This window comes from Anser anser (genome assembly GCF_964211835.1).
Source record: "Anser anser genome assembly, chromosome: Z".
In the NCBI taxonomy this organism is placed as follows: Eukaryota; Metazoa; Chordata; class Aves; order Anseriformes; family Anatidae; genus Anser; species Anser anser.
Window position 1 is genome coordinate 28,589,764 of NC_139723.1, and position 27,137 is coordinate 28,616,900.

General features: G+C 37.2%; 1 long non-coding RNA gene across 2 annotated transcripts in view; it reads left to right on the forward strand.

The window, feature by feature from the left end:
* Positions 1–27,137, forward strand: part of LOC310889886 — an 85,408-nt gene that overhangs the window by 12,983 nt on the left and 45,288 nt on the right. Inside the window, exon 3 of one of the 2 annotated variants that reach the window (XR_014576871.1) lies at positions 8–531. The exons of the other annotated variant lie outside the window; for it this stretch is intronic. This is a non-coding gene — a long non-coding RNA (uncharacterized lncRNA). Of the gene's footprint in view, positions 1–7; positions 532–27,137 lie in introns of those variants that run through there. 2 annotated transcript variants of the gene reach the window in all.

Below are 27,137 nucleotides of genomic sequence, written 5' to 3' on the forward strand. Positions count from 1 at the left end.
TTTTCAGAAAACAAGACTGAGCAATATGTTAAAAAATGCCTGGGGAAGCCCCTGCACTGAAAAGCAGACTCCAGAGCTGGCAAAGCCTTGGCTGAACATGGGGTCCTAGGGGATCTACAACCGCCAAATTCCCATCAGAGTGTGTGTGGAGACACAGGAAGCCCTGAGAGGACATCTCAGACAAGGACTCTTAGGGCTGCTGACTCCTTTCTCTCTCCATCAAAGCCAGTCATCTGAACTAAACACTTTGGTCAGAGGTGACAGTTCCTGGGGCTCTTGACCCTGGGAGCTACAATGCCCTGCAGCATCTAATAGGGAGCAAAGCTGCATAGTCTTTGCAGACCTAAAGGCCCAGATATGCTTGCAGCCCCATGGCTGAGCTGGCAGAGAACAGGCAGGTGTCTTGTGGAAATTTATTGAAACTGAAATGTCACTGTGAAAACTTCTGGATTCGGTGTTTCGACATTTTTCACTGAAAAACTGTTCAGTTGGAAAATTCTTGACCAGCTTTTTCTGGAGGCTGTAATTTGAGTGAATTAGACATGTACTGTGAGAAATGGTAACTGATCATAGGGGTGAAAGGAGGAAAGGAAAACTGTTGTTGGGAGAACAGGTGTAACAAGGAATTTGGATAATGTTTTCTGGGCTTTGTTTTTTTAATGTTGCAATTTATGTTCTCTTCTGTATTTTCAGGCATGCAACTCTAAATCAGAGATCAGTGGTGCAGAGCAGACAAGCAGCAGAAGTTATATTATAGAACACAGCTCCCTTTTTTTCTTTTTTTCTTTTTTTTTTTCTTTTTTGTTTGAGTCAGGCAAGACTTTCAGTTGGATAGTATATATTTACAAAATACTATTGACAGTTTATATTTCAAAAAAAAAAAAAAGCATTAAAGACACTCCTATTTCCAAAACAATACCAAATTGCAATCAGGTGTTTATATATAAATATGGAAGCATCTACAGAGTATGAGAAACACCTTGGAAAACATTTTTATGAGGCTATTTGGAGAACTGACCACATAAGTCCCATGGAGGGTTGTGACAGAATTTCCTTTGAAAATAGACACCTGCATGTTTCAGTATCAGCTGCCCTGGAATGCTTTCTGTAACACGGTGGCAGAAACCACAGCTGCTCAGTTTTCTTCAGGAAAAAAAAAAAAAAAAGAGGAACCTGGATGCCAGAATGTAGCAGTACACCTTGGTTTAAAATATAGTGATGTCGTCTTCTCAAAAGCTCAAACTCTGAATGTACAAAATGATTGTACAAAAATGAATGTACAAAATGAATGTACAATGATTTTGAGGGACAAATCACTCTAAGCTATATTGCGTGGTAAAAGACTTAGTGTAGTTGATATAACAATTGCCTTTCAACAGTTAATCTACTTCAGAATTGCATATATTTGAGCATATTTAGCTTGCTCTGCAGAGTTCATCTAGCTTTTAAGCACTGTTGGCTCACAGCTTCCTGGCTCCAGCTCCAACAGGGGTTAACAGCATGGGTTTTATGATGAGCTTCTTTGGCAGCAAGCAGGTAAAAGCAAAACTTCAAAACCATTTCCCTTTGTTGGGAGAACACCCTAAAGGAATTCAGAGGAAATGGTGCTGTCTGTCTGAAACAGTTACAGTCAGCCAGCAGTCTAGTGTCTCAGCAAGTAGCACTGCAGTCACTCAGTAATTTGTGTGCTACATGCCTCCAAGGCTATAAAATAGCCTGTATGGTATACAGCAATAGCTGAGCTGTTAAAGAAAAGGATTGAATGCATGTTAATGCATGCAAGGATTCATCTGAATTGTGTCACCTGTGCATTATATATATGTCACCTATGCAATAGAAAATATAGTTTGGCTGATTCTGAAAGCAGAAGCCTGGATTTTTTTTTCCCTCAAGGGTTCCAGATTTGCTGTTTATAAAAGTACACTGCAATACAGATTCTACACCACTTTAAAATTGGGCTAAGTTCTTACAAAACACATGTAATCTGAATTTTATATATATATATATATATATATATATAAAGTTTACATCTCTAAGTATATCATTTGATATACATATGTCATCTGACATACTTTAACAGATTTTGGATCTGAAAGAAAATAAAGTGGTCGTTTAAGGCACTATGGATGGCAGTGTGATCAGCCCCAGTTCCACTGCTAACCCATCATGGCACAATCACCAAGACACAAACTCCTGGCAGTGCCTGATGACCTGTGGGGCCAGGCAGACCAGCAGAGCAGCCTCAGAAGGAAAAGTGAGAAGCCTGCCTCTTTTTCTGAGTGATACATAGCTCTAAGAGTTTTCACAAGCTGTATACTCAAGCAGCAGATGTTTCCCCCAACCTCCCGTGTGCTCTGCAGGAACTGAAGAGAGGCGGGTGCAAAGCCACCACGCAGACCAGGTCTCCAGCTCCTGTGATCTGGACATCTCTAGTGTAGGTGAGGTCGGGAAGGCAGCAGCATGGTTTATTAGGGCACACTCTAAACTCAGCATAAGGCAGGAATAACATAGGTATTGAATTCAGGCTACTGCTAGAAGCATGGACAGAAATGTGGTGATCGCAAAGCCCAGCAAGGTAAATCTTCATTGAGCTTGCTAGTGAAGTATGAACCAGGCTGACCAGCTCCTGTCAGTAGCCTCTGATGGCAGGTCTCCTGCAAAACAGCCCAATTTACTTTGCAGCTGCTCTTCCTAGAGCAGAGACTTCAAGAAGGGAAGACAGCAGCATTTAACAATTCTTTAGGGAGATGACCTTAAAAACAAATGAAAACCAAGAAACAAAACATGCTGCTTTTTATGTCAGGATTTTCCCCAGGTACTGGAAGCATTTACTGTACAGCATTCCACACCATTATAAAGGACTTGTTTGTAGTTGTCAGTGTCTTTTGTGCAGTGATGGGTTTCTCTGAAAATTCATAACTATACAACTGTTTCTGGAGACTGATCTGTACAAAACATTTTTAAAAATGTGGTCTCAAATGTGTACGTCAGAAATGAACACAGAAGTATTATTAGTTGCCTAATAATACAGCACAAATATTACATAAACAATAGTTATCCTTGTTGTACCAACATTGTAACAAATGTAACAACAATGAATAATGAAAATGTATTATGGCAAGACTGATGACTATGTTTGTCTTTCCTCATAGTGTGCTGTCCTATCTGCATGCATACAGAAGTTATATGGCATGACTGTCATAATTTTGGTAGCAGCTAATGTGTGTTAGACATCTTCAGAGCATTCTGTCTGGATTTAAATTAAATAGCAGAAATTGTTTTGTCCTAGGGGTAAATGACATATTTTTGTTTGTTTTGTTTTGTTATTGTTTATTTTTAAGTAAAACTTATTCCAAAAATACTTGTCTGATCTTAACTTGCAGCCTTTAGCTTTTGCTACAGCTTGGAGAATGATACTGCTTGCTTCCACAGAAGTTTGGCTCACACTGTGGAGAGGTTGTGTGGGGTGGTCAGCACCACCAGTGAGCAAGACTCAGGCACTGACTTCTGCAGAACTGTAAGTCTGGTGCCTTTCACTGAGGTTAGAATTTGCTTTAAAGCTCTACTCAGAAAGAAATGATGGTGCAGGTGTTGCACAATGGAAAGTGCCTAAGAAACATCACCTGTCCTTGACAGTAGTGATTGGGAAAATTGTGATGCCTCCTACAAACTGGATTATTTAAAAAATTTTGAGGATATTTATTTCAAAAGCCAGACTGTGACAGATGCACACCTCATGCTGCAGCTCATATACTATTTCTTCTCCTTCAAATTCATACCAACATTTTTAACAAGGAGCGTAAAACTTTTAACTCATCAAAGTGCATCACGGAGCTTGTGCATGTATGCATGCACATGTTTCCTATTTCTCCTTGATTTTTTTTCCCCTTGATATATTGTTTTTTTTTTTTTTTCTCTCTCCTAGTTTCTATTGAATCTCTGAAGAGCCATTGTAGTTCACACAGTTATCTCTGGCTTGTCCAAGACTCACCCAGAGACACAAGAATTCATGTATAATAGACATCTCATTGTCACTTTTTTCACCCAGTGCCTTATGCTCTGTACAGAGGTCAGAGACTGAAGGCCTTCCTTTGCTACTTGTAAAAGTTTTTCATCAAAGTGTACCCACGTAGTTATATTTGCTACCAAGTAGAGGCACTCAGCTTTGCTCCAAACAAAGCAATATCAGAAGATAAATAGTCCCATTAATGGGATGTTCTCCTGCACCTAGTTAACACTGCTGAAGCTACAGTGCAGCACTGAACTAGTGTGACCTTAATGCCTCTGGTACGTGGAGTTGCTTGTTCTGAGCTAACCTGGTTATCTGCACACTGTGCCATGTGCTCAGCCAGACTACCTATAATCCAGCCGTGACTGATGCACAGCTCAGATAAAGATTTCCAGCATTTTTAATCTGGTGACCTGCTTACAAAATGAGAGACTTCTCTTGAATATCCTTACCTTAGATCTCTCTTCCTTTTCTGACTGTAACTGAACAGCTTACTGACTCTTTTCAGGATAATATATAGCTGTGAAATTTTTCAAAAATGACCTTTATAAATATAAAGATAAAAAAGATGAGATTTCAGAAGAGAGCTGTAAAATTTCCAGTTTCTTACCATCTTCTTCCCTGTGAACGTAAGATATGTATGAATTTTGAAAATCGAACTACTTAGTTGCCAAAGCACAAAGTCAACAATGAAAATTTTTCATTATTTCTTTAAAAAGAGACTGGCCACCTATGTTTACTATCTGATGTGCTGGAGAGGTTCATCTTTTAATCTCTCGTATACTTGCTTGAAGAGGGAAGATTTTCATGTTAGCTGATAGGTTAAGTTGATCATTTAATTGCTGTCAGTGAGACTGCAAAAAAGAAACACATGTTTTAGGTGTTTGTGCCACTAGGATACAAACTGGCAGAAAACTTTTAAGGTTGCTTGAATTCTGCCACTCTGTTGTTCTTTAAGATACAGTTCTTTCAAAAAAAGATCTAAATCTTCCAAACTGATAAATTAGGGGAGGGGAGCAAACTCAGCTGTATTTATGACAGATTAACAACATCTGTGTCTGGTTCAGAAGTGACAGAGACAAATAGAGGGCACATGAAAAGTTTTTCAGTTAAAAAAAGCTTGTAGGTGTTTCCAAAATAAAATATTTTAAAATAATTTATTTTTCATAGAACTTTTCTATAAATATAGCAAATTTTCACCCTTTGGGTAATCACCCATGACAACCTGAACTACCTTCCATGAAATGTCAGTTAAAGAACAGTTTCATAAGTGTTATCCATCAAAAGCATTTCTGGGCTCAGAAATCCCCAGATTTTAAAGCAAAGCATGTGAAAGAATCACTGGAGATTATATTTTTTACAGGGGTAGCAAATTTGGGATGAGCATGTAATGAAATGCATGCTAATAAAGAGAAGCAGCAAAAAGAAAGTAGAGCAGTGGAGGGTTAGGAGATGGGACGCAGAAAGAAACTGGTTCTTCAAAGAACTGGTTCTTCAAGAAACTGGGCTTCAAGTCCAATTCTCCTTTCTATGTTAAATAACTTATCATGCCAGATTTTCATCCAGTGTAATTCTTTCAGACTGCTGGCTTGTGATGGTCAGTAGGTCAATAGTTCAAACCTCCAAAGAAGGCTTGGCTGACAGTCTTCCATGACTGTCTTTATATCAGCGAAAATCATAGGACGATTGGTCCCACCATTGTTTAAAATGATAAATATGTATAATGTTTAAAATGCTTAAATATGTACCAAGGTTTGACACAAGCAATGATGAAGCATAGTATCTTCACGTACTAAACCTTTCCTGTACTACAAAACAATTGTATATACCTTATGGTTCTGTGATATGGTTTTTTGATAGAGTTGTGCTATCTTTAGAAGGCTCAAAAATCATCACTGAACTTTTGTTTTTTCTCTTACGAAGAGTCAAGAGTAAAAGAAGAGAGTCCCAAACCTGACTTTGAGGGAATTTTAACTGTTTTGTTTTAATGTCTTAAAGGCCATCAGTTTGCTAGAAGATGCCTGAAAAAGTCAGCATATACTGCTTTCTTATAGCCTTCTGGGCCTTCAAAATTTTTCTGATAGAAGAAAACACACGTGCCTCTGTCATTAAGCAAGGAAGAACTTGCTATACAGATTATATATGAACATATCATGGGTATACCTGTGCATGTTATGTAATCTAGAGAACAAACATTTGGTTTTGGAGGAAAAAGTGGAAACACAGTAAATATGTTTTTAATTGTGTCACTGGTATTCCTCTTACACATAACAAAATTGCAATGAAGTTGAGTTTTTAAAACTAAGAGTATTACTGCAGTGGCCACTGGTCTGTTTTGTCATGGTTTCTTATCCTGCTGAAGACTATTTCTTTCTTACAGAACAAACAGCGATTTAGGCTGGAAGGGAACTCTGGAGGTCATCTGGTCCAACTCTCCTGTTCAGGATATCATCTCTGTGACTGAACTGACCATATTCATACAATCATATCATCACAGAATGGTTTGGGTTGGAAGGGACCTTAAAGACCATCTAGTTCCAATCCCCTGCCATGGGCAGGGACACCTCCCACTAGACCAGGTTGCCTATAGCCCCATCCAACTTGGCCTTGAACACCTCCAGGGATGGGGCATCCACAACACATCTGGGCAACTTTTTCCAGTGCCTCACCATCCCCACAGTAAATAATTTCTTCCTAATATCTAATCTAAATCTACCCTCTCTTAGTTTAAAACCATTGTTCCTTGTCCTATCATTGCATCCCTAACGAAGAGTCCCTCTCCTGCTTTCCTGTAGGTACTGGAATACTGCTATGAGGTGACCCTAGAGCCTTCTCTTCAGGCTGAACTGCCCGAACTCTCTCAGCCTGTCTTCATAGGAGAGCTGCTCCAGTACTCTGATTATTCTCATGGTCCTCCTTTGGACTTGCTCTAACAGGTCCACGTCCGTCTTGTGCTGGGGGCCCCAGAGCTGAATGCAGGACTCCAGGTAGTGTCTCACAAGAGCAGAGCAGAGGGGGAGAATCACCTCCCTCACTCTGCTGGCCATGCTGCTTTTGATGCGGCCCTGTATATGGTTGGCTTTCTCGGCTGCAAGAGCACATTTCCAGCTGATGCTGAGATTCTCATCAGACAACACCCCCAGGTCCTTCTCCTCAGGGCTGCTCACAACCCATTCTGTGCCCAGTCTGTTTTTGTGCTTGGGATTGCCCCAACCCATGTGCAGGACCTTGCCCTTGGCCTTGTTAAACTCCATGACTTTCGCACAGGCCCACTTCTCAAGCCTGTCTTTCTGGATAATATCCCTTCTCTCCAGAGAATACTATAGTGATTTTTTATTAAACTTTTTTTCTTTTTAATCCCTTGGGACAGATACCCAGTCTGAATGAATATGGCATTCTGTGGACTCGTGGGGAAGTTCTGCCCCAAATCAGAACTAGGGTATAATGTTGTAGAACAGCCTTACTGCTGTCTCCTCTTAAACTTCTTGAGTGGGATCCTGAGGTATGAGGTCAGTGGAATCAAGAACATTTCCTTGTGTGCTGAGTACTATGGAAGCAGTCAGATCATCTTCTGCACTGAGAGCAGACATAAATAGATGGATTAGAAAAAAAAATGCGATAACATAATGTGGTAGTGGTTAGCATGCAGCCAGAAAATGCAGAATTAGAGATAAAGCAAGCAGAAGAATACTGGGCATGAGCTGCAGGATTTCTGACTGAGCAACACTCCAGAGGAACCCATAATTATCACTGATTTCTGGAAATGCAAGCCAAGATTTGTCTGCACATTGTTTCTTTTTCCATGTTTTTGACGTCAGTAACAGATCTTGCCTCCTTGACAATTGTGGCTAGGACACTACGATAGAGAAGCTATGTATCATTACTACTACAAATCATGCTTTTTCATGAATAATCCTTCACACAAGAGCAAGCACCACTTACTTTAATTTGTAATGAAATAGGTTCTTCTGTAGTGAAACAGTGCTAGTTTAGAATTAATGCCAAAATATATTGCTTTTGTCTTCAAACAGTGCTAAGTACATTGATTTTCTTGCGGAAAAATAAATAAATAAATAAAAATTTGTGCCCTGAATACTTTCTAATTTCTTTCTTTGTGTTTGTAATTGACATTGTGCCATTCCCTCTTCTGTACACCATCCAACATTCTTTACTGCAGACTACCTTAAGTGTATGAGTGCAAGCAGTCCTTTTGACCTTGGAGATATTTTCATGTTATGCTGAATGCAAATTGCTGCATTCAATCTCAAATGTACTTTTATGAGTACCTTTTGTAGGCTTTGATTCTCTGTTTGGCGTATCATCTAGGAAATGTCATATGAAATGTTTTGAGCTAAATGAGGAGGAGCATCTGCAGTTCTAAAAGAAGGGATGGATGTGTGGGTTATAAAAAACTAGTTACCAATGATATGCAAATCGCAAATAGTTAAGAGCTTCCTGTGAGTTCAGTAAAACACTTAAATACTTGTCTGAAGTCTCTTCAAACATATTCAAATACCCTCAGCCTATAAGGGCAAGATCATGATATTGTTGTACAGAGTGGGTAGTACCCCACAGGTGATCTAACTGACTTAATGTATAATGGTTATTTGAATATGATTCTCAAGCTCACCAGAGGCTCTGCAGGACATTTCTCCAGTATTTATTTAAGACACCATACTGCATTTTTATATGTATGCTGGGGTCAATATCCCACAAAATAGCTATGGGAACCTGTGGTCAAATATGTGATCAAATATGTCCCTGTTCTGTGCTCTACCATCTAAGCATCAGTGTGAAGCATGATAAGAATATGAATACAACATGATATTGAAGGTGATTATCCTTGCTTGTCAAGCTTCTTCAAATGGACGTGAGCTGATTCTGACTCTTATGAACTAAATCCCTCATTGTTTCCTCACCACAGCACCTTAAAATGTCATGGTAGAATAGTTTAATATTACTACAGAAAGTCAAAATATATAATCCCCTTTGAATCAGCTTGTTATTGTGGAAAGATATCCTGCCATTCAGTTTTCCCTGTTACACTGAAGAGAGGGGAATGTGATCTTGGACTATCCAGCAAAATGCACAGCCATTCAAGATTCATTACCCAGTGCTTGTTTGTTCAGAATTCATCATTACTGAAGGAAAAATATTTTCTTTCCCTACTGTATTTTAGATTAAAGTTAAATATTATTACCCTATAAGGAAAAGAAGACTTCAGATGATTTCTTTCTCTATGGAAAGAGTAGAGTTAATTATATATCTGATGTAGTCACTCAGCAGAAGATAAAACTGAATCTGTCATCTTGTATGACTGCCTTCCTAACATTGCATGAAAGCAAGAGAGAGAAAGAGCTGTCTGTTTGCTCAGCAGTAGTCCATTTGAAAAGAGAAAAGGAGAACTCAGCTTCAGTAAAGATATGTCAGACAGTAATGCCAGGAGGCATTTTCAGGCATCCCAAATGAAAGAAAAGGGAGACCCCAGACTGATGTAGGCAACATTGCCATAAGCACAATTAGTACAATCAAATCAATACTAGAGAAATGTACCTTAAAACTTCAGTTACTGAAAAGATCCGAACTCTCTGAGAGTGGCTGTCTGCTGGAAACAAAAGCATGGCTTATCAAAATTGCAGTGTGACAGTAAAAGTGTTACAGTCAGGGCTTTCTGCTCATCATATTTTCAATTTTGCTACTCTCAGCTAAGATTTCTTTAGGTATTAACCCTAAGTGAGCAATTTAGCGGCAGATTAAAATACATATTGCACTGTCTCCACCTCCTATCCTCCATTTCATTCTTGACTCACACCTGCCAATGAATCTAATGAATGAAAATGTCTTTATTTGGTAGCTGATGCACAGTCTACTCACAGTTACTATGTCTACAGTAACAAATCATGGGCTTTCTTTATACTAAATGTACTAGTTTGTACATGGTTTTACTAGAAGACACTTCTGGCATTAAACAGAAAAGGGTGTAACATTTTTTAACTGCTTCCATAAAGAAGTAAATCTTTGGGGAATTAATGTATTTTATTAAATAAACAAACAACCATGATTTTTTTGTTATTTTTAAGAAGAATAAGAACATTAGGCAATACTAGGCTAATCTGTGCTCATCCAAGATATACTAGTGTCTTGTTTTTGTGATTAATGTTGCTTGAAAAGATATATAGAGCAATATTCATTGCTTAAAGCTTGAAAGAGAATGGAAACCTGATGATAAGATCTAGGGAAAATCTGCCCTGTGGAAAGGTTTTGAAAACCTGTCTCAGTCTGAGCAATTCTGAAAGCAAAAGCAAAAACAAAGCAAAAACAAAACAAAATGAAACAAAAAACAAAACAAAATGCATTTTTTTTTTCTGAATCAGAGAATAAATTTGTGTTTGATGAGGTTGCTTAGAATTCTGACGGAAGTAGGAGAAATCGGAAATTCTTATGTTTCCAGATGAAAATTTGTGGTAAATGTGGAATGTATTCCAGGAAGCATTTAATATGTGTTTATGCTGTAAAATGACATCTACATGTGAAAACAATTGCTTTCCTTAGATGGGTAAATATATTTTTATTGAAGATAATAGAAGTTAGAGATGAAACAGACTTTATTAGGTCATTTTCCCTGTCCTCATGTAATGAGATAATTTTAGGAAACTGTACACTATCTGAACTTTCTGAACTGCTGTCAGCAGTTTCATACCCACGTTATTTTTTTTTTTCCTTATAAATTAAATTCTCTATTAGCAATAGTACTTCAAGCAGTAGTGCATTTCTGTGAAATAGTTTTTGTTGTTGTTGTTTTTAATCTTCTTAGATGATTACAATCACTAGACTTTCAGCTTTGTGCCTTATATCATCACATAAGTTTTGATATTGAATTTCCCCCAAAAGACACTGCCAGAATAGCTTTGTTTTATTATTGTATTATCACACATTTCAAAAACAACCATCACTAGTATCTTCATAAACAAATATATCCAATATTGGATTTCTTTCAAATATGGTAGTAGAGTTGTCTTGTGTATGTCAGAGTCTTTTAATAAAAATGACAGATATAAAGTGCTGTCCAGAGACCTCAACCATTGCTAAGAAAATGTTTTACTCGGAAATATATGTTATACTTTGCCTTCAGAATGGTAAAATATATAAATACATGATAGTAAAGATTAAATCTTCTGGCTTCAGAAGAGAGACAAAGCCACAGAACTCTGTTATATATATACTTTTCCTTCATATTTCATAGTCCTTACAGAAGGAACATGTGCTATGAGAGCAGAACCATCCCATCTGAACGCACCTCCCTTTCTGGATGCATGTGGGAAATTGCAAGTTATGGCTTGCCTGTCTGAGAGCTAATCTGATTTTACAGCTAGTAATTACCTGAAAATGAGTAGATGAAAACTTTCGTTCCAGTCAGGCAGACAGTCTGGAACAATGCAAACAGTTTGAAAATACTTCTGTCCACCACCTCTTTTGTGTAGCAACTCCTTTGATGTAATTTTCAAGAAGAATCTATCTGCTCTAACACTGCATTATTAGGAAAATTAAGTATAATGAAACATTGAAAATGATCACATGTGGAAGTAGAATACTGAACTGGGGAGGCTGCTGATATAGCTTAGAGGATAATATGAAGTTTGCTGCCTGGTGAATCATAGGTTTGCAGACTGGTCAGATTTTAGACTGGGAAAGTTTTCCATCAGGTTAAAATGGTAAGCACTTGAAGTTATCCATTTGCCCCCACTGTAAAAAAGATTATGGTATTCCTCCTGAGGTCATCTCAGTCTGTGACATGGTTACAAGTCTTTTACATATGTTTTTTCATGTTCTTGCCTAGTAATACACCTTAGATTTATTTTTTACTGAGGAGTGAAATGTAGAAAAGCTCTTTAGGCATGGTTCAGATACAAGTGTAACACAGGAGGCCAGTCTAGAAATACAGTCCTATGGCCTTTCTGGTATCGATTAATTATATTTTTATGCTCATTTTGTTTGTTTGTTTGTTTGTTTGTTTTTCCTGCTGAAATAAACACTTTACTGGTCAGGAGGAAGACTCTGTGGTATCTGTGCAATCTTGTCAAAGGACTCTACAGCTGAAGTTATCATATAATTGTAAACGGTATAGGAAAAATTTTGTTTCTTTAGCATTGCCCTCAACTTTGCCAGTGTCTAATAGGCATGTCTCCATGTAAGTAACTACAGTCCACCCAGAATAAATCAAATCAAAGGAGATCAAAACTCACACTAAAAGCAGTGTCTTAACTGCTTAACATGTTAAGGTATGGATAACTGTTGACCTTTTTTTTTTTTGAGGACAGCAATTTTAGGAAATTTTTTTCACAGTGCTTTCCTTTTCACTACTCTGTACCAGTGCTTCTGCATTATCATAACAGTGCCCATCACTTGCACACCTACTGCAGGCAGGCAAGCGGCTAGACAACTGTACAAAAGAAAAAAAACCTTCACACCTAATAATATTAATGAATTATTAATAAAAGAGAAGAGGCAGAAAGTGACATTTCTTTTGTTATATGGGCATTCTCAAATAAAAAAAAAATAACAAACAAACAAAGAAAACTCCTACTAATCAATTATAAAACAAATTAAAATTTGTATAATATTATATTACTTATGTCTGAAGGGTTTTCTGCTTCTATTCCCACTTGTGACATCCTCATATTCCCACATGTGACATTGTTATCTCTTCTTTGGGAACTTGAGTAAAAAACAAGTTAAGCACATTCAGCAAAAGCAGAGTGGGTTCCATAATTCGAGTTGACTTTGTGGTACAATTTGTAATCCAAGTATTTAACATGGTACATAGATTTTTAGAACATGAAATCTATCTCTGTCTCCTTTTTAAACATTTACTGTAAGATTCAAAGATTTATTCTAAGAGACTTTTTTTTTTTTCTGAGAAGTTAGTGCTAGGTTATTTCTACTCCAGAACTGTAGTTTAATATGTTATTTGTGAAGCAAGTAACTATTCAACCTTTACAGTACCTTTAAACCAGGTGTGCACATGGGCTGTGGGCACTAACAGGCAGCGAAAGAAAAGGCCTTTTATTTGCTATTAAAATATCCTTGTGAGATTAACACCCACAACCACCCCAATTTTGCTGTTGATGATGAAAATTGTTGCTAGGAGAAGAAACAGAAAAGTTTTGGTAGTTTTCCCCCTCCTCCACACCCAACAGAACAACAGAAATGAACTTCAAAGTTATGAAATGTCATAAGGAGAATAGATGTAATTCATTTTAAGAACTTATTTTGTTAGCCTAAGGTTAGGTTACAAGTAAACTCCAGTGCTGCTTGTGAATGAGCTAGTTTGTCTAGAAATATGATCTACTTCTATCCTAACACAGCAGCTGAGATGACAAAAGCATTACTGCCCTATTACTAAGACTCTGGCCAACATGATCTGTCCTACTGAAATACTTTTTGTTAAGGTTCCTCTTTTGTTTGATGTCCAAAATTAGTTGAGACATCTCCAACAACTTCATCACATGATTTGTGCATACCAATAATATATTTCAGCTTGAAGATTTTAAGGTTCTCTGAACAAGGTTCTGTGATATAAAGCAGAGTTATAATTCTTGATGCCCTTGGATCTTGTGTCATCATTCACACCTGCAGAAAGTGCATATTGCCATTCCAATATAATGAGGTATAACAGGAAAATAGGATTCACAGATGTAGAGAGTCAGTCCCAAGGCCCTATTCTGATGCCCATCAATTTGCAAGGTCTTTTTAAACTTCAGAGATATTATTCTAAGTTTATACTAATTATTAAATTCAAGAAAGGAAGGAAGGAAGGAAGGGATGGAGGGAGGGAGGGAGGGAGAGAGGAAGGATGGGAGGGAGGAAGGAAGGGAGGGAGGCAGGGAGGCGGGGAGGCAGGGAGGCAGGCAGGCAGGAAGGAAGGAAGGAAGGGAGGGAGGGAGGAAGGGAGGAAAGGAGGGAGGGAGGGAGGGAGGGAGGGAGGGAGGGAGGAGGGGAGGGAGGCAGGGAGGTGGGGAGGGAGGGAGAGAGGGAAGGAAGGAGAGAAGGGAGGGAGGGAGGAAGGGAGGGAGGGAGGGAGGGAGGGAGGGAGGGAGGGAGGGAGGGAGGGAGGGAAGGAGGGAGGAAGGAAGGAAGGAAGGAAGGAAGGAAGGAAGGAAGGAAGGAAGGAAGGAAGGAAGGAAGGAAGGAAGGAAGGAAGGAAGGAAGGAAGGAAGGAAGGAAGGAAGGAAGGAAGGAGGGAAGGAGGGAAGGAGGGAAGGAGGGAAGGAGGGAAGGAGGGAGGAGGGAAGGGAAGGAAGGGAGGAGGGAAGGGAGGAAGGAAGGAAGGGAGGAAGGAAGGAAGGGAGGAAGGAAGGAAGGGAGGAAGGAAGGAAGGGAGGAAGGAAGGAAGGAAGGAAGGAAGGAAGGAAGGAAGGAAGGAAGGAAGGAAGGAAGGAAGGAAGGAAGGAAGGAAGGAAGGAAGGAAGGAAGGAAGGAAGGAAGGAAGGAAGGAAGGAAGGAAGGAAGGAAGGAAGGAAGGAGGGAAGGAGGGAAGGAGGGAAGGAGGGAAGGAGGGAAGGAGGGAAGGAGGGAGGAGGGAAGGAGGGAAGGAGGGAAGGAGGGAGGAGGGAAGGGAGGAAGGAAGGAAGGGAGGAAGGAAGGAAGGAAGGGAGGAAGGAAGGAAGGGAGGAAGGAAGGAAGGAAGGAAGGGAGGAAGGGAGGAAGGGAGGAAGGGAGGAAGGGAGGAAGGGAGGAAGGGAGGAAGGGAGGAAGGGAGGAAGGAAGGAAGGAAGGAAGGAAGGAAGGAAGGAAGGAAGGAAGGAAGGAAGGAAGGGAGGAAGGGAGGAAGGGAGGAAGGGAGGAAGGGAGGAAGAGAAGGTGGGAGGAAGGGAAGGTGGGAGGAAGGGTGGGAAGGAGGGAGGGATGGAGGGAGGGAAGGAGGAAGGAAGGAAGGGAGGAAGGGAGGGAGGGAGGAAGGAAGAAAAAGAAAAGAGGGAGGGGACGAAGGAGTGAGGGGAAAAAAAACAAACATGAATTGTTCTTCAGACTTTAAGGAAAGACAAAACTATCAAAATGTAGTTAAGGGAATTTATAGTCGCTATAAATTAAGACCTAAATAATGTCATAGTTTAATGTTTGTGCTTATGACACATCATACAGCAGGATGACACAATCCACAACAGAATTAAAAAATTGGTTTGATATAGCAGATTTTGTTATTGGAATTACTGGAGCCAGATATTTTCCTTCTTATTTTAAACAGCAGGAGTCAGACAAAGGTTAACTTCTTTACCTCAGTACCAAATGAAACTAGTTTATCTCATACAGTAAAAAGAATCTAATTTGAATCTTATTTTTTTGCTCCGTATTGGAACGTAGTATGTTGGTTTTGTGGTCTGAGTAATTTTATTTTGTATTATTAAATTGATGCTATTATAGTCAGCCAGTAGTCACTCAGCAATAGAGATGTTTCTCCATGCCATTATGTTTGGCTTTAGGTTTTGTGACCTTTATAAGCTATCTAACAGAGAGAGAAAGCTTGAGAGACATATCTTATTGTGCCAGACAATGTATACAATAAATACAAGCTGTAGAGAGGTATGATTTCATAGCATAAATCTTTTATTTTTTATCTTATTTTTTTCCTCAGTCAGATTGGAAGTACTCAGTAATTCACATTAACAACCTTTAATTTACTGTTTTCCCTGGATACCACTGAGGGCTGGTAGGAGGGAAAAAACTCATTACAAAAGCATCTTTCTCTATTGGAGAACAAAGATGGGAGGCAGAGCATGCCATGGATTGGTTATCACTTCTCAATTGCTTATCATCTTGAAAACTGAGTTTAAATCTCTTTGCAAATAATAGTTCAAGTTTATGCCAGCAATTTCTTTAATTTCCTGGTAGGCAGAAAACAAAATTGGAGACATTGGTTAAATTATTTTAAAGAGCCAGTGCTTGTTTTTCTATGTCAGTAAGCGCTGTGGATGTGTTTATCCCCTACCATGATAAAACGTCCCTTATTGCTCAAGTTCGGAGGTCTCTCTATAAGCTACAAAAAATGTTTTGTAGGGCAAGAGATCATTTGCAAGGCTTTATCACGTCTCAGGGATCTTGTTTGTTCCCTTTGCTTGTGTATCAGAACAGTTACTTTTTTTGTTAGGTAAAGAGAAGAAGAAAGGGAAAAAGGAAAGATGTCAAATATAGACCATGTGAAACAAATAGAAACTACAGAGTCTTTTCTATTTCAAAGAAAAATAGTATATACTTTGTATTTACTTGGTTTCCTGCTATGGTAAGTTTCTTGCTTTTAATAGCTTCAGATAAATTTTCATTATTCAGTAGAATGAGGCGCAGTTGCCAGTACCAAAACCGTGTGCGTTTCAGTGCCATTAAGCAATGAAAGTCAGTTGTATTTATGGCTACTTCAGTTACTGTAGGCTCTGCAGGCTCTCTTGAAAGACACACACAACTATGACAGAGAAAATCACACAGTGAGAAGGAAGACAACAGCACTTAAAACATGCTGCTTCAGACCATGACTTCTGATTTTGCAGGGACTCATTCACAGCATTATGCACTTCTTTGAATAGAAAGTTGTGTCTCAGTTCTTAAGAAGAAAGGCTCTTCCTAAACAAATGCTTAGCATGGTGTTTCTGGAGCATTTCAGGATTTCCCAGAGTGTTACAGATGACAGAAACTAAGAAAAACATCAAATAGTGTATTTGTAATCCCTAAGACATCTGAAAATGATGGTAGAGTTGGACTGAAATGTATAGAACATAGAGGTGAAATAACAAGTAACATCTAAGGCAGTCTTTCTCTAGGTCTCCTCTTTAATTTACAGAGTTTAACCTCAAAATCATAATTTTTCTGCTATCAAAGGAGTTCATCATTTTTAAAAGCTTGGCAACAATTCACTGAACACTTTAGAAGAGGAATTCTTAAAAAAATTACTTGGATCTGAAGATATGAAATATGAACTTTTGAAAAATTTCCCCTTTATGTTAGTAGTGTTTTAGGATTTCACTAGTGCTGTTGAAAGACTATTCAACGTTAGCAGAGCTAACGAACCTTTTGTTTCATACTTTCTTGATGGTATTTTTATCCCAATATTTTGCAATTCAATTTCATGTTTTAAGATATGTAATCACTTTTATTTGAATAATATTTAATTTCACTCTATTTGAATAACATTTAATTTAATTCTATTACCCAGTGTTTCAATTATTGTTTATGTTGGAAGGGGTTGTTCAACACCAGTCAGCTTCTCAGTTCCTGGGTCTTTATGAAAATTGTATTAGTACGGGCTTGGTACAACATTTAACACTGATGCAGCAGACCTTATAGTGCTGGAATTCTTGTACATATTATAACCTTAATAGTACTGTTCATCAGAATATAGTATCTCCATTTCCCCAATAAGCATGGTAACATCTTTTCCCTTCTTCCAACAGAAGGACTTTTTCTGTTTGTTTGTTTGTTTTGTTTTGTTTTCTTTTGTTTTTTTCAGATTTCACCAGGAGGTAATGCTCATTAAAGTGATTTTCTCATTAATTATGTTACAAGTAATTGAATACCATCCTGTGTTGTTTGTGTAAAACAAAGCAGTTCTATAAATAACAATCACCTGGACAGTGTTAGATTGACAACTGAACAACTATAGTCATTATAACATCACTAGCCATACTGACAGGGCGTTTAAGTCCAACTTCAGTATATCTTTGTTTCTGAAACAGTAAATACTGGTACTATAACTTGATTTGCTTGTAATTAGCCATAAATGGAAAACTCCACATGATGTGAGCAATAGATTAAGGTTCTCACAGAGTTCTCATTTGACAAATAACCACTGAGGTAGCCTTTCCTCAACTGGAGTGTTAATACTTCCTTTTGTATAAACTGGAAGTAGAAGGTACAAAAACCTAGTTTGGAGTATCCAAGTATCCAACATTTTATTTAATTATTTTATATATATCTATATATTTTAAGAAGCCTCTTGCACAATGAGTGAAATTACCTGTGGGTTAACTTTTGCTACCACTATTTATTTGGCTGTTTATCTTTAATTTGATCAGAGTTTTAATGAGTCAAGTTATATGTGTCACGCACCAAATACTGTCTGAATTTCTCAGTACCTTTTCCATCTGATTAAAAATTCTGTCTCAGATGCTGAAATACACAAGCTCATATTCCTCTTTAAAGAACATGGAAGTGATAACAGGTTGTGCTGAGATGTGGTGGAAAAAGCTTCTGCATATAGTCGTCAGTATAGTGTTGTAAATGAAGGTCAAATGCATACACTTTCTGCTCCATTACTGATGTTTCAAGTAAAAGGGATTACTTCTCTTACAGTGCTGTCCTGAGGAAATGTGGGGAGGCTAAATAAATTTCACATGCTGACTCTCTGAGCTGCCTGTGCAATTTATTCCTCAGAGTGCTAGGGCATGGTAAGAAGTCTGTCTTGCACTCAAAGTATGTTACTGATTTTTTACATGATATCTTCTGGCATAGTTCTCTACTGATTAGCAATGTTACTCAAGCAGGTATCTGAACAGCACATTTAATTTTCCTTGGTCATATGGGTTGTTAGATATGCATCACGAAATGGTGGAGACAGGAGAGGGTATGGTGTTAAAGCAGTGTGGTAGAGAGAACAATAGAATTTGTCTAGCAAATGTCGACTTTAAGTACACATGAATCAGCATAATTGTGTTGGCCTTTGTTAGCACAAAGCCACAATATCGTCCTGCCTTGTATCACATGACATTTTATTATGTTAATGTATTTATATAAGTGGATAAAATTAGAGCTGCCATTAGCAACAACTTTGAATTGTGTAGATTTGCATTTTATTTATTTTATTTTATTTTTTGTATGTTATATGTTTTGTTATTCCTATATATGGAAATAAAGGTAATGAATAATATGTTATTATCACTGATCTGTCACTATACTTCTTTCATATTATTGTTATGTTATTACAATACTAAGTGTGAATGGTTATTTTGAAAAGTAAAGTTATATTATGACATTTAAGGATATCTGTTCTCATTTGCTTGTATTATTGTAGAGTTCATTATTTTTATTGGAATATAGACCCGGCATTGTAAGGATTCCAGATTTCATTACTTTTCACACACAAGCACACATAGCTGTAAATTTAAGTAGAGAATACTGATAAATAAGAGTTGTAAAGAAGCCTTATAAGCACCATGTTTTAGAGCTGGAGCTGTCAGAAAATCTGTTCAGTATCTTCCAGGTCATGCCATTCATGGGAATGAAATTTTGGCGCATTTAGTATGTATACATGCGTGAAGTGTCTCATGGAAAGTGTGTGGGCTCATACACAGTGCACAAGTGATAGTATAAGCAGGTCCATCAGGTCTTCTCTGAGCACTTGCCCAAGTGGAAAATGTATGTGCCTGGTTGCAGCACAGTGCACACACCTTCCCTTCTTCCCTGGGTACCTATGTACTAGACACAGCTATCTGGTGGATCTCTGGTCTCTGTTCTGCTCTCTCTACTCTGTTGGATCCTTGTAGAGATAGAGGTTGCCCTGCTTGGGAAGAATAGAGAGCATGCATATTGCTGCAAGGAAACGTTGGAGGGGAACAACCAAGAGAGACCCTTGTATATTGAATTTTGACATACCTGAATCTACAGCAAAGAAAGGAATTGAAGTGATTTCAGTGTAATTCCCATCCAGATCCTTGGCCAGAAGTCCATTTATTGTTGTTGTTCACTGCCTGTAGAGTTATTGCATGTAGATACTTAAAATGTGTGCAGGCATATCTGAGTGTGATGATGCATGTCTGCAGCTAATGGCTACATAGGTTGTGACAGGAATTTTCCAAGAAGCATCTAGTCAAATGAATACTATTAAATTCATTGTATGATTCATTTGTTAATGAAAGACGTCTGATGATAACTCATGCTCTTGCCTTATGATGCTTTCATTTTTGGAGGCTTCAGAAAAAAATAAAATGGGGAGAAAAAAAAATTTACATGATATTCCCATGGGCAGCTCACTTCTACCCTAGGATATTTGATGTGGTAGTTTGTGGTGTAGCATGGTCCTCAAGATTAAAGATTTAGTCAGGTATTGCTCTTGATCTTTTCTTACCATTTAATTTTATTTCATTGACAGTTTATATTATAATAGAGTTAACTCTTGGCAAAGTTTCAGAACAGCTATAGTTACTGTATGATGACTGCAGAAAGAACAGCAAGCTTTCTGTTTGTGAAAATATTTGTCTTTTTTTCTGTAATAATTATTGACATCCACATATTTCTGATCTAATGTTTCCAGGTCATAGTTTCAATGTAGATTTATTATTATTATTATTATTATTATTATTATTATTATTTTATTATTAAGTTGATCTTCCAGTTTGCTCCTGATTCTGCTCAAACTCATTGATAAGTGGACTTTGTTACTGAGCATTTTAGAAGTGGGTGAGCCTTTCCCCAGTTCTGGACAGGATAAAAAAAGTAAAACATGCTACAACATCTATTTCAGTTTTGAGAACCCCTTTTGGCAGGTTTTAAATTTCAATTTAATGAGAAGGTACCTCTAAATCACTACCATATCCTTATGCCCAATGGCTGTACGAAACACAAGTTCCATAATGTGCTAGCCCTGAGCAATAACACTCATTGCAAGGATCCCCAAGCTAGCCTAAGCAGGCCTGCCTTAGAACTGAAAAGTCTTTTCCCTGTTTTGCACAGTACATTTCTCAGGCTTCTATACCTTTGTATCTAATGAACTCTAAGTATATGCCTTTAGTACTTACACTTGAAGTAAATGAAAAGTTACTACTCTTACTAATCTCAAAACAACAACAACAAACAAACAAAAAACCTTTCAGAGAATGAATGTGTTCATTTGTTGAAATGAACAAGCTCATTTGTTGAAGTCTGAGGTAAAATATGACAAATCTTGCAATCTTTGCAGTCCTGTTGTTAGGAACCTAGATCACCCAAAATATTGAATAAGTAAAGATAGCAGGTTGCATAAGAATATCAGAAGATGCAACTATGTTTGTTTAACTTAATTTTGGTTACATAAAATTGACAGGCCTTATTTATCTGTTTTCCATTTGGATTAATATATTAGGTATTCCGTTTTTAAGCTAAGCAGACAAACATCAAATGGGTTTCATTTCTGTAAAATGAGAATGAAAGCTTTACTGAGAAATAAGCCTGGGTTTTAATGGCCTGGGTTTTAAGAAGCAGGTTTTGATGCTTTAAGAATAGTTTAAATACAATATAACATTAATTCTCTTATTTATAGGGACTATACATAAATATACAACAAAATATGTTTAAATAGCTGCAAATATATTTATAGTACTAAGTACAGGTTGATGGTCGTTGAGATTTTGTATACCAAAGTTTCAAATAACATGTATTTTTATAAATAAGATAATGCTGTAACTAACCAAGAATACATTACAAGTTACATTATTAATGCAATTGAGAGAGTTAAAAGAAATACCAGAAAGAAAGAAAGAAAGAAAGAAAGAAAGAAAGAAAGAAAAAGACAGAAAGACAGACAGACAGAAAGAAAGAAAGAAAGAAAGAAAGAAAGAAAAAGACAGAAAGACAGACAGACAGAAAGAAAGAAAGAAAGAAAGAAAGAAAGAAAGAAAGAAAGAAAGAAAAAGACAGAAAGACAGACAGACAGAAAGAAAGAAAGAAAGAAAGAAAGAAAGAAAGAAAGAAAAAGAAAGAAAGAAAGAGAAAGAAAGAAAGAAAGAAAGAAAGAAAGAAAGAAAGAAAGAAAGAAAGAAAGAAAGAAAGAAAGAAAGAAAAAGAAAGAAAGAAAAAGAAAGAAAGGAAGGAAGGAAGGAAGGAAGGAAGGAAGGAAGGAAGGAAGGAAGGAAAGAAAAGAAAAAGAAAGAAAGAAAGAAAGAAAGATAGAAAGAAAGAAAGAGAAAGAAAGAAAGAAAGAAAGAAAGAAAGAAAGAAAGAAAGAAAGAAAGAAAGAAAGAAAGAAAGAAAGAAAGAGAGAGAGAGAAAAAGAAAGGAAGGAAGGAAGGAAGGAAGGAAGGAAGGAAGGAAGGAAGGAAGGAAGGAAGGAAGGAAGGAAGGGAGGAAGGAAGGAAGGAAGGGAGGGAGGGAGGGAGGGAGGGAGGAAGGAAGGAAGGAAGGAAGGAAGGAAGGAAGGAAGGAAGGAAGGAAGGAAGGAAGGAAGGAAGGAAGGGAGGGAGGAAGGGAGGGAGGGAGGAAGGAAGGAAGGAAGGAAAGAAAGAAAAAGAAAGAAAGAAAGAAAGAAAGGAAGAAAGAAAGAAAGAAAGAAAGAAAGAAAGAAAGAAAGAAAGAAAGAAAGAAAGAAAGAGAAAGAGAAAGAGAGAAAGAAAGAGAGAAAGAGAGAGAGAAAGAGAAAGAGAGAATGAGAGAGAGAAAGAAAGAGAGAGAGAAAGAAAGAGAGAGAGAGAGAGAGAAAGAAAGAAAGAAAGAAAGAAAGAAAGAAAGAAAAATATTTTGAGATGTAGTGCTGCTGGGTGTAATTTAAACATCTAGGATCATTTGCCATGATAGGTTGTAAACAGATGTGTACGTATGTGAGAGGAGGAAATAATACTGATGATGTTTTGAACGGTGTGAAACTTCACAGGACTTTCATGGCAATGATGAAGAATACACTAAAAGTTCTGCAGAGGACTTTGCTGCTGCACTGTCAGCAGAATACCATTATTTCTCAAAAGCAAGAGAGCAACAGCGTGGCTAATATGCAATTAATGTTCTGTTCTATCAGCTATTTTTCACTAACCAAATAAACCTCATCACTAAAACCCTATCTGACCATTGCCTACTTTTCTCCAATCTTTTCAGGCTTCAGTTTGCCCACTTAACTGTTATAGTGGTGTTTTTCCCCAGGGCACTGCTTCTGTTGCAAATAAGTAAGGAGCATGAAGACAAATTTCAGCTGTAGTGTCAATTATCCAAATCTTCATAGATGTATTCCTCAAATATTTCTCAGTGGTTGAACTAGAGATGGATGAGACCCAGAAAGTTCTGCTGCTCTGTGCAACTACTTCTGCTACTGCTAGACTGGATTGATGTCTCCTTCTGCAACTGAGATTCAAAGCTAAGACAGACACTGCTGTGAAATTCAAGAAGCTTCCCACAGGGTCACTTACAACCCTTAATCACAGACATAAGTGTATGAGAAAGCTATTCTGCTTGTGCAAGTCATTTGTTTTAGCCCAAGGCAAATAAAAATGTGGCAGTAGAAGAATACCCTTGGATATGGAAATACAATTTCTGATGTCAATTGATGAGTCCTCACACAATTTTGACAATAAAGACAAAAGTATCAAAATAAGATACTCTTTGTGAAAAAATAGAACTTATTCTGTAGGTTTAAAAGAAAATGTTGTATTTAATAAATTGTTAGGAAAATGAAATCTTTTTCTGGTGTATAACTATTCATTTTTCTGTAGGCTATATCATTTAGCCACTGAGAGCTCTTTGTATTTGCATTTCATTTAATATTATTTTTCCCTAAATTATTATGAAAAGAAAAGTAACTGAATGGCAAGGTTTCTGTGGTTAAATTCTGTTCTTTGTGGTCCTGGCATTCTTCAGTGGGATTTAATCTCTTAACCTGGAAATTAAAGAATCATGGTGGCTATTTAGAAAGAGAGACACCACTCACAACATGGTTTTCTGTGGGAGGAAACTAGGTGTATATATTCTAAAAGGGAAACCTTAGCTATGTCTGGTGTATTGTTATTTAAATAAGAAAATCTGGGCAAGAGGAATTGAAAGTAGATGCAGAAAGAAAACTCCATCATCTTACTCCATTACACCTGTTTCCTTTCTTCAAGCAATGTGGTGGGATCTATGGAAGGTGGGAAAAATTTAGTGACAAGACCTTTTCTGAAGGAAGAACTAAAACTGTACTCTTTGATATTGAGACAAAAACTGCAACCCTGTATTCAAATCCATCCCAAACTAGAGTGACAATATGCACATTTTACTTTAGTGATTCAGATAATGCCTTCCCCTACGGAGGAACAGTTTCTAGAAAAATGTATTGCCAGCCACCTTGATCTGGACAGCACATACTTCTGGCAGTTTTTAAAACCTGTAATTGCTCAGGAAATATGCTGAAAGCATATATCCCCCCATTTCACTGGTAAGCAGAGTATGTCACTCACTGTAATGCATTTGTAGCTTTAGGTTTCCACATTCTCTGACTAGGTAGGTTGCCATTCCTGGACTGTAAACTTGGTTTGTACTAACAGAAACTAACAGAAATACGAGTCATGCTATTTAGTAGGACTTCATTGGCTGGGTTATTCAGGTGTTTTATCTAATGCAGTTATTTGCTGGTATAACACAATATTATCTATAAGTATCCGTGTAAGGAAATTGCTTGCCTTCATTGAAGAAAGAGAGAGGATTGCTTTGATAAGACAAAAAAAAAAAAAAAGTAGAAGGTATTCCCTCTGACTCTAGCAAAGATCTTATGTAGTAGTTTTGAGTCGTTACCTTATCTGAGTACTGAGAAAAGGTATTACAGAGCAAAAGTGCTTCTCTAAGAAAAAGCAATGTTTGTGTCATTGATGATAGGACAATCCTGTCTTGGTTTTATGACACTTGAAAAAAGGCCCAAACTACTGTGAGGTAGTTTTCTTCCTGTTTTACTCCTGTGTCAATGGATAATGTTTGTTAAACACAGTCATGAGGAATCACCTACTAGTTATTTGTCTGACTTTTACCTCATAAAAAGGCAAACTGCAGAAAACTAACTGTACACAGAATACTCAGTAGAGATAGCAAGGCAGAGCTTAGGGAGAGAAAGAATTTGTATACTGTCATTTTGAAAGGTTGTACTACTACTACTAAAAAAATAAATAAATAAAAAATTAGCAAAGCTAAAATGTGAGAATTTGATCAAGCAAAAGATTCTCAAACTTACTAGAATGTGAAGGAAAAACTCCAAAGAGCACATGGAGCACATAGCAGTCCCCCTGGATGGATAGCATGTATTCAGTGTACAAATTCATAACAAAAAGTTTAGTATACTGTCTTCCAGCAGTATTATAAGACATTAACACATACTGTAATATCCTGATAGCTGCTGTGAACTGGATCACCAGTTCTTGGACTACCATTCATGGCTGCTGTAAATGGTGTCTGTTTTCTTCTACAGCACTTGATATTCTCAGAAACCTTCCACTTTTCCACTGCTGGGCACTTTACCTACTGCCAGTGCAGCACTTGAACAAGGTGTGTGAAGGCAACACTCCCATTCTGACCAAATTTGCTTGCACTTCACATTCTGTTACTAGCATGCTGAGTCTGGGGGAGAGAATGAAGCCCCATGCTTGGATTTAGGGGAAAAAACAAATGTCTTGCTCTCTCTTCATGCCAGAACATCCCTAAAATAAAAGGCATTTTAAAAAAATAAAATTCTTTTGACTATTTGTTTCAAACCATCTTTTTTTTTTTAATATATATTTTTTTTGTTGTTGTAGTTGGTTGGTTGGTTTGGAACTTTTTTTTTTTTTTTTCTTTTGAGAAACAAGGAAACCAGGTAGAAAGACTTCCACGTTGTTTTTCTATTGTTGGTGGTGGTGGTGCTGATGTTGGTGTTTGTTGTTGTTGTTGTACTTATTTTTTTTTTAATACCATAAGGACCTAAAGAAATGGAGTATCTGTAGACAAAGAAAAGGTTAAAAATTCAGAGGTCTAATAGTAGGACACAGAAGAATGCCGGCTAATATTTCTGGGAAAAAAAAAAAAAAAAAAAAAAGAGAGAGAGAGAAAAAAAAACCTATAAGGAACAGGAATGCTGAATATTAGGAAGAAGTGAAGTTTCTGATGAGGAGATAAATTGACAACAACCAAATCTTCCAAGGTTGTATGAGCATCAAAATCTTGGTGGATATTCCTGTTGGCCAGTAAGTTTTCTTTTTACTATTATTATTTTTTTAAGTGTTTGTAAGGACTGAAAAGTGAAAAGGGGGGAAAAAAAGTGGCATGAAACAATTCCATTGAGACTTCACACTACTCACTTCAAAAGAGACAAGTTTTTCTTTGAAGTTGCTCAAGCTAGGCTGAGAAGATTGACAGTTGGGTGTGAAAATGGGAAAAAGGTATGTTATAATAAATCTTTATTGCTTACAATGGAGCTTCTGCTTATGGCAACAAATGATTGCAACTCCGTATGTTGTGTTTTTATTTCATCGGCTTCAGCACCACAGTCTAAGGTGCAGTATCATTCACATGATTTGAGCTTTCTGCTTTTAAGTAGTATCCTATGTAGCTTAATCTGCTGTAACACTAACTTTCTAACTGCAGTAACGGGAACCCATATAATTCAAGTTTTGCTTTCACTCTCCTCACTATTAATCTGAAGTGCCACTGCTTCAGTCATTAAATTTTCTTCTTTTAAATAATGCTATAAATGACTGTACGTAGTTACTGTTTACCGTCTATTCTCTATCTACCTTTTGTTATTTAGTAGAATAGTTGTGATAATATAGAAGAAATGCAATATAGGAAAACTTATCATTTTTGTTAAAAATATATATATATTTAGACATGACTTTTGAAGTCCTCTCTAATCTTCTCCACTTCTAGGAATACTGATTGTGCTCATGCTGTACTCATGAATATTATCTTCTGAACCTACCAACTTTCTTGCTTGAGGTGATAAAGAAATCTTATTGGAGTAACATGTTGGCCAATATAAAACTGGATTCTTGTCTCTTGACTTCTTCATAAGATACAGCCAGTAAATTAAAGGAAGAGTGTAATTACAAGGACATCGAATTTTAATGTACCAGAAGCTACATTTTCTAGTATAATACATAACATAGTTGGTTGGTTAGACAATACTTAAATATATCTTAGTCTTTAGTCAGTGTCTCAGTAATGAAATGTTTCAGTTCAATTTCATAATTATCTGTTAAAATCCTATAACAATAATTCTGCCATATAAATTTTGGCTGGATAATGCAATCTTAGATATTAAAACAGGTTCTTCATTTTTTGTTCATTCATCTCTGACATCTTGCATTTCTAAACTAGTACAGTCTTTGAATATGAAAATATAGTATGATTGCAAGTAGTCTTCCTAAAAATGACAATAATATAAGCAACATTACATTATGCATGTGTTGAA